At 43.6% G+C, this 6,560-nt stretch overlaps 1 protein-coding gene across 1 annotated transcript in view; it reads right to left on the bottom strand.

The window, feature by feature from the left end:
• LOC309354855 (olfactory receptor 5AP2-like) overlaps positions 1 to 6,560 on the bottom strand; it is a gene marked incomplete at both ends in the record, with an annotated part of 215,639 nt that overhangs the window by 31,466 nt on the left and 177,613 nt on the right. The window lies entirely within an intron of this gene.

Here is a 6,560-nt window from a genome sequence, read left to right as displayed (position 1 = left end):
TTGTAAGGGGGATGGTTCGCAACATGAGGTACCACTGTAGTTCAGGGAAAGAAGAAAATCTCCAATTGCCATTTACGATCCATCTGTGGTCAGGAAATGGAAACCAGTCAAATAAAATTGGCATCCATTGTTGTCTTTAAGTCCTCAAATGATGTGTAATGAAATACCTTTTAAAAATTGTTTTGATGTATCCTTTCATTTAATGTGATATAAGTTACATGAGTTACATAGTTGCATGAAATAGTGATTGTGAGATGAGTAAATGAGTATTTGGTGGTAACTGAACCACAGTGAGATGGAAACACAGACTGTGCTGAATACAGGTCGGAACGAAAATTACTGCCTTCTTACGTCTCTAGTTGGCAATGAAGCACTGGCAGTAGTAGATAGATACATTTGGACCAAAGGCTATACCTGAGTCTCACTCAGATATATAACATCACATGTGCTCTATTCACACATTACTCATGTGTAGGGCTTTGCTATGTTGAAGGAGTAGCAGGACCATGCTTTTAGTCTTGCCTTTACATCAGTACTGCAAGAACCATGTGCACTGTGTGATTGAGCTTTCTCTGTGATGTGTGAATACCTGCTCATGACTCCCACATGACTGGGAGACCTGCACAACTGGTTGCCCTGATTGGGGGGAATATTCATGTGCAGATCCTTGCACATGGAAGTTTAAGCTGTTGATAACCACAAATAGCAAGCTTTTACTGCAGAAATGGGTAGTCATGTCATGGAGGAGGCTAAAAGTGTGGCCTTGCTCCTCCATCAATGTGGCAAATTCTACACAGGAGTAGCATGTGAAAAAGGTCTTTGCTATTCATGTATACCACGACATACCCTCACCTCCCCCCATGAACTCAGGCTATCCCTTGCCATTCAAAAGTTAAGGACAAAGTTTGCAAGCAAATATGCTCCTCATAACTCAAACATGCACCCATCCAGCATGTGACCGAGTTAGACAAAGACTCCTTGTGGTTACAGATTTTTTTTCTTGTCACACTCTTAATTAAGCACCAGTACTATAACAAAAAGCAAGCATTTTTAAACAAATTTGCCGAACATTTAATGGGGAGAGAAAGAGCAAAAAATGTGAAGAATCTTAGTTACGGTGTGGAACATATCAACATCAATTCATCCACAAACAAATGACATGCTGTTTAAGCAAAGAAGAAAATAAAGTTCTTTGATGCACAAGTTTAACACTATCAAACACAGAACACATTTGCCTCACCCTGCATGAATGCACAGAATCTTTCCTCAGAGCAATGCGTTGTGGAGCAAGAAACTGCAGACATGTTGCAATCCTTTTGTGAGCGTTCCCAAACAACTCCCTCTGTTTCCCCATTTGCACACAAGCCTACTCCCATCAGAGCACGGCATACCTCCTAACCTCTGCAGCCCTAGCATGTGGATGAAATTTTGGAACAGCAGTTATTTGTTTATTATTTCATGAAATTCATATACCACTTGATTGAAAAAGAAAATACCTCAAAGTTCTTTACAAAATAAAACATAAAACCAAATTTAAAGCAATTTACTTCCATGAGAATGTGTGATGATTGCATCTGTATATATTTGGTATGTAACTTCAAGTCAGAATTTAAAGAGCTGCATTGGTATGTTCAGAATTCAGAAGGGTGTTTTAAAAAAGAAGTCCAGCCCAAGAATTGATCGGGGATGTGTGGCCTGGGCAAGTTAAATTATAAATTTATAGGAGTCAGATTTCTCTTCTTTTTCCCCTCAAATGATATTTATTGAAGTTTCCATTAACAACATATAAAAACAAACAACAACAATAAAAAACAAACATAAACAAAAACAACAAGTATAGTTTCAGACCTTATTTTCTCAGCCTACTTTCCCCGACTCCCTCATACCTCCCCGTTCTGTATTCTAATTTCATTATCCAGTCAGTAAATCCATTCCCTTGTTTCCCAAAGTTTTTTGACAATTCCATTCCTTTTCTTAATTAACATCTCTGAACACCGTATTATTTTCCAACCCATGTCTTTCTAGCCTTCATTAATTTTATAATACTTGTCAAGATAATCTTTAAATTTCTTCCAATCTTCTTCCACTGTCTCTTTCTCCTGGTCTCGGATTCTGCCCGTCATCTCTGCCAGACCCATGTAGTCTGTCATTTTCATCTGCCATTCTTCCAAGGTGGGTAGCTCTGGTGTCTTCCAATACTTTGCAATAAGAATCCTTGCTGCTGTTGTGGCATACATAAACAAAGTTCTATCCTTCTTTAACACCACATGGCTAACCATGCCCAGGAGAAAGGCCTCTGGTTTCTTCAAGAAGGTATATTTAAATACCTTTTTCATTTCATTATATATCATTTCCCAGAAAGCCTTAATCCTTGGGCACGTCCACCAAAGGTGAAAGAATGTTCCTTCAGTTTCTTTGCATTTCCAACATTTATTAGGAGTCAGATTTCTCAAAGCAATACTAACCTAATTTCTATTGATTTCAATGGGACTAGATTGTGGGCGGCCAAACTGAACTTGCTGGACTCCCATCATCCCTGACCATTGCTGGCTGGGGTTGATGGGAATTGGAGTCCAGAAACATCTGGAAGTCCAGGCTCCTCACACCTACACAATAAATAGATATTCTGGGTCTAATGTATTCAAGTCTAATGTATTCTCCTGATCCATCCCATTATTTCTGGTCAACCATACTTAAGACCTTGCAGAAAATCACTCTTTTTATGGCACACAGATTTGGCTGATGTTCTCTTTGTTTCCTTTTAAACACTGAATAGTAGTTTATATTATTTTATCGGGTATTTAAATTGTGGGTGTTAATATCTGATTGTTGATTGTTGTTTTTTATGATGTTCTTACCAACTACTACTTTTAAACTCCATTGTTCTTTTCATTATCTGCCTTTATTATGGTAAATTGTATTACACACAGAGAGAAACACAAGCACACACATATTTAGTGTATTTCTAGTGTAGGTTACCTTAGGAAAGTTTTTGAAGAGTAGCATCTAAGAGTCTGAGATAAATATGCATATCATGGCTTCATGTAATGTGTTTTGCAAAGCACCTATCTCAGAGGTGTTTCTGCATAGACCAGGGGTGGCCAATAAGGTGCCCTCCATCGTCCCTGATCATTGGCCATTCTGGCTGAGGGCTAAATTGTATTCAAAAACATCTGGAGAGCACTAGGATGGCTATCCCTGGTTTGAACAAATAATCTCCTAAAAGTGGTGTGTGTGTCACAGAGAGTAACCCTGCCAGGAACCACAGGGCAAAACCCTTATAAATACATTTTTGCATGTTCCTGTGACAAATCATGCATCAACAGAACAGTTAAATCTTTGTAAACACAGAGCTGTTTGTCTCTCTGACATCCACTTTGGCTGAATCGTTCATTCAGATCCACTTTTTGTTAATCCCTTAGGCTTTCAGTTATGCCATTTATTTTAAGCCACACCAGCCTTGGTATCTATTTAGTATGGCAACTTAACATTAATCTGCATTGACAGACACACAATCCACATACAAAAGCTGTCTGGGTTGGCAGTTGAAGCTTATCTCAACAGCAATGGAATAGTATGGTTCACTGGGTGGGTATCAGGAACAGGTCAGCAATTAGTGAAGTTAACTCCCTTTATTCAAAGAAAGCTCAAAACAGCTCAGGAGACTAGGCCTAGTGAGCAGAGCAATTCTTCCCAGCAGATCTTTCCTGAATTAGGCAGTTGTGAGGAGTGAAAGTCCCCTGGTTCCTTCCGAATCAGTCTGAGGTTCCTTCAACTTGCTTATCATTGCTCTGCCCTCTTCATACCTCTTCATGTTCTAGAAGACCAGGGAGGAGGGTAGCTGCCCATCACAGGATGGGGAGACAGCCTGGCTTCCTCACTAGCCTAATTCACTGCTGCCTCTTGTCCCCCCCTCCTCTCAATCCTCCTCTTCTGCTATTGGTTCTTGACTGCTCTCTGCCACAGACTCTTCCTGCCCACTAAATCCTGTTACCTCTTCAGCTGCCAACACCTCCTTTTCCCAGTGTGCTTAATCTTCTCCATCTGACCACATCATCCATCGTCCCACCACCAATCTGAACCTTCTTCATTTGGGGTGAAGAATCCCTTGTGGGGTTCTCCAACTAGTGCCTCCCACCACTCCTCTGCATCTAGCCAGCCCATTACAATGGTCAGGTCTGTCTTAAGTATATCAGGCACCGTGGTGCAAAGATCCCTCTGCCCCTCAAAGTTTCCCAGAGTTCCCAGAGTTGCCAAAAAGTCGGGAAAAACGGTTGAGGGGGAATGTGAAAGATCCTGTGCAGGAGAAAATCTTGGAGGGGGGAGGTGGTTTAACGCAATAGCCCAATAGCCAAAATCCTAAGGAGGCAACGGGTGGGTTTCCCTTCTCCCGCTCCCTTGCCGACACACTAACTGCACTCCTTGCACCCCTCAGCTGATCTCCGATAGTTTTAAAGCTGCAGACGAGCGACATGACTGTAGAATAGACCAAGGCTTCCACGAGGTTCCACTTAGCTGAACCAACCACAAAATACCTAAGACAAAAACACAAGACAGAAGTGAGAAGCGGCAACTGCGTTGCGAAATTCCCCAACTGATCGGCGGCAAAGAGGGAGCTCCTCTGCCGCGCTTGCCTTAAATGTGGCAAGCCACACACCCCGAGCCAGCCAATTGGCTGGCCAGGGGGATGATGTGGCAGAGGATTCCCCAGATCATGCGAGGCTGGGAGCCAGCCTCCGTGAGAGTATTGGGGGCAGGAAGCCAGCAACACCATCTCCTCCCGAGGTCGGAAGTGGCTTTGGCAACCTTTTTACAGTGCTGCTGGCAGCTTTGCAGAGCTGAAGGAGGTGGGCACCTGTTGGAGGGCAGCTTCTCTGGTGGGGAAGAGGTGGAGACTCCAGGCACAGCACTGCGTCAGTGAGGCAGGCAAAGGCAGCAAGCTGATGCTGGGAGGCACCACTGCACCCAGCCTCCACCTCTTCCCTGGTGCCTGTGCTGCGGTGGCCACGGCAGGTAGAGGCTCTGGGCATGGCGCTGCTTCGGTGTGGCATGGCGGAGGCGGGTGAAGGCAGTGAGCTGATGCTGGGAGGCGCTGCATCCAGCCTCTGCCTCTTCTCTGGCACACTTCAGAACTTGGCGCCCTGGCGCAATGCGCCACTTGCCTCTATGGGCAAGACTCCCCTGACAATGGTCTACCACAACTGAGGGCAGCAGGCTAGTTTTGGGTGCACAAAGCAGGACATAAGACACACACAGGTCTATCCTTCCCAGCAGATCAGCTTACCTCGCCACTGCCCCCTGCACCTCAACATCTGCCACCTAAGGTGGCAGGAAGCCTCCTGCTGTCTAATCAATGGAAGGGCCAGTTCTACTTTACTCCTGCCTCTGCTCCCTGTCATTTATCTGGTTAATATCCACCCTATTACCCAATGACCATTAAGTTTACATTTGGAAATCTCCAATTCTTGTGAGGCTGAATAAGCCCATTGTACAAAGCTAAGGGGCATATTCATTACCTCAAGCCTACTGATACGTGAACCTCAGAAGGTTGTTCATGAGATAATGTGGACCTTGAGCTAAAAAGGTTCCTCAATTCTATTCTACCAAGTTAATAAGCAATGTAGCAACCCAAGACATATACCTTTCTTTTGTATTTTTTTTCTGAGGGAAAGTTTGTATTTATCCACCAGGAAGGGTGGAATTGATTGTGGGGTGGGTATTTTTTGGCATAGCTGAAAAAAACTCTGGTTGCTCTAAAACCTCTCCCATAGCAAAAATATATGCTCATAGCATTACAGCAGCATATATGCTTGACACCAGTGTACAACAGGAGTGGTGATCAATTGCCTTGGTAGAGTTTACCCCATGACTGTCCTTGTGACAGGGACTTAACTTTTTCTTGCCAACTTCTGTGTCCCCGCCCTCTATTAAATTTCCTTGGTTTTAAGCCCTCCAGGAGACACAACTGACAGAATCCTCTGTGGGTGGTTGAAGTTTTCTGCGGCTGGGTAAGTTACATTTCAACTTGCTCTCTCTCTTGTCTCCACTCTCCACAGTTTCTAGTTCTGACCCAACCTTCCATACCTCTGTAAAGTAGTACTCCCCCCCCTTTTTAAGAAGAGGATTCAGAATATCAGTGTTTCTACAGCTCCACCTCCCAACGTTTTATGTTGGAATTTGTATTGGTGAAATAAGGAATCCTGCACATCCTCTGAAAGAAGTTAATATTTAGCAAAGTCTGGGGATATTCTCTGGTGATAGAGAGGTTCTGGGGTGAGGCTGCCACAAATTAAACTCTCTTCTCCAAACTCCTCCATCATATAAGCCTGTACCTTGAACCCTAGCCTGTTCTTCAGACAGCATGCCAAGCCAAATTGAGATCTCTGCACCAGCTGAAGTTTTTGAACAGCTCATTAAGCCATCTAGTTGTGAGATTTGAAAGCCAAGAATAGCAGAAATGCTTAAGGGATTGTACCATAACTACCAGGATGAAGCCCTCTTCCTTTTCTAGAGTCTCAGGCTAGTTCCATACAGCAGTTTATTGTGGACTCAGTGTTGCT

The sequence above is a fragment of the Podarcis melisellensis genome (genome assembly GCF_964234715.1).
Source record: "Podarcis melisellensis genome assembly, chromosome: 13".
In the NCBI taxonomy this organism is placed as follows: Eukaryota; Metazoa; Chordata; class Lepidosauria; order Squamata; family Lacertidae; genus Podarcis; species Podarcis melisellensis.
The sequence above is the reverse complement of the archived record's forward strand: the minus strand, read 5'-3'. Positions and strand labels throughout refer to the sequence as shown.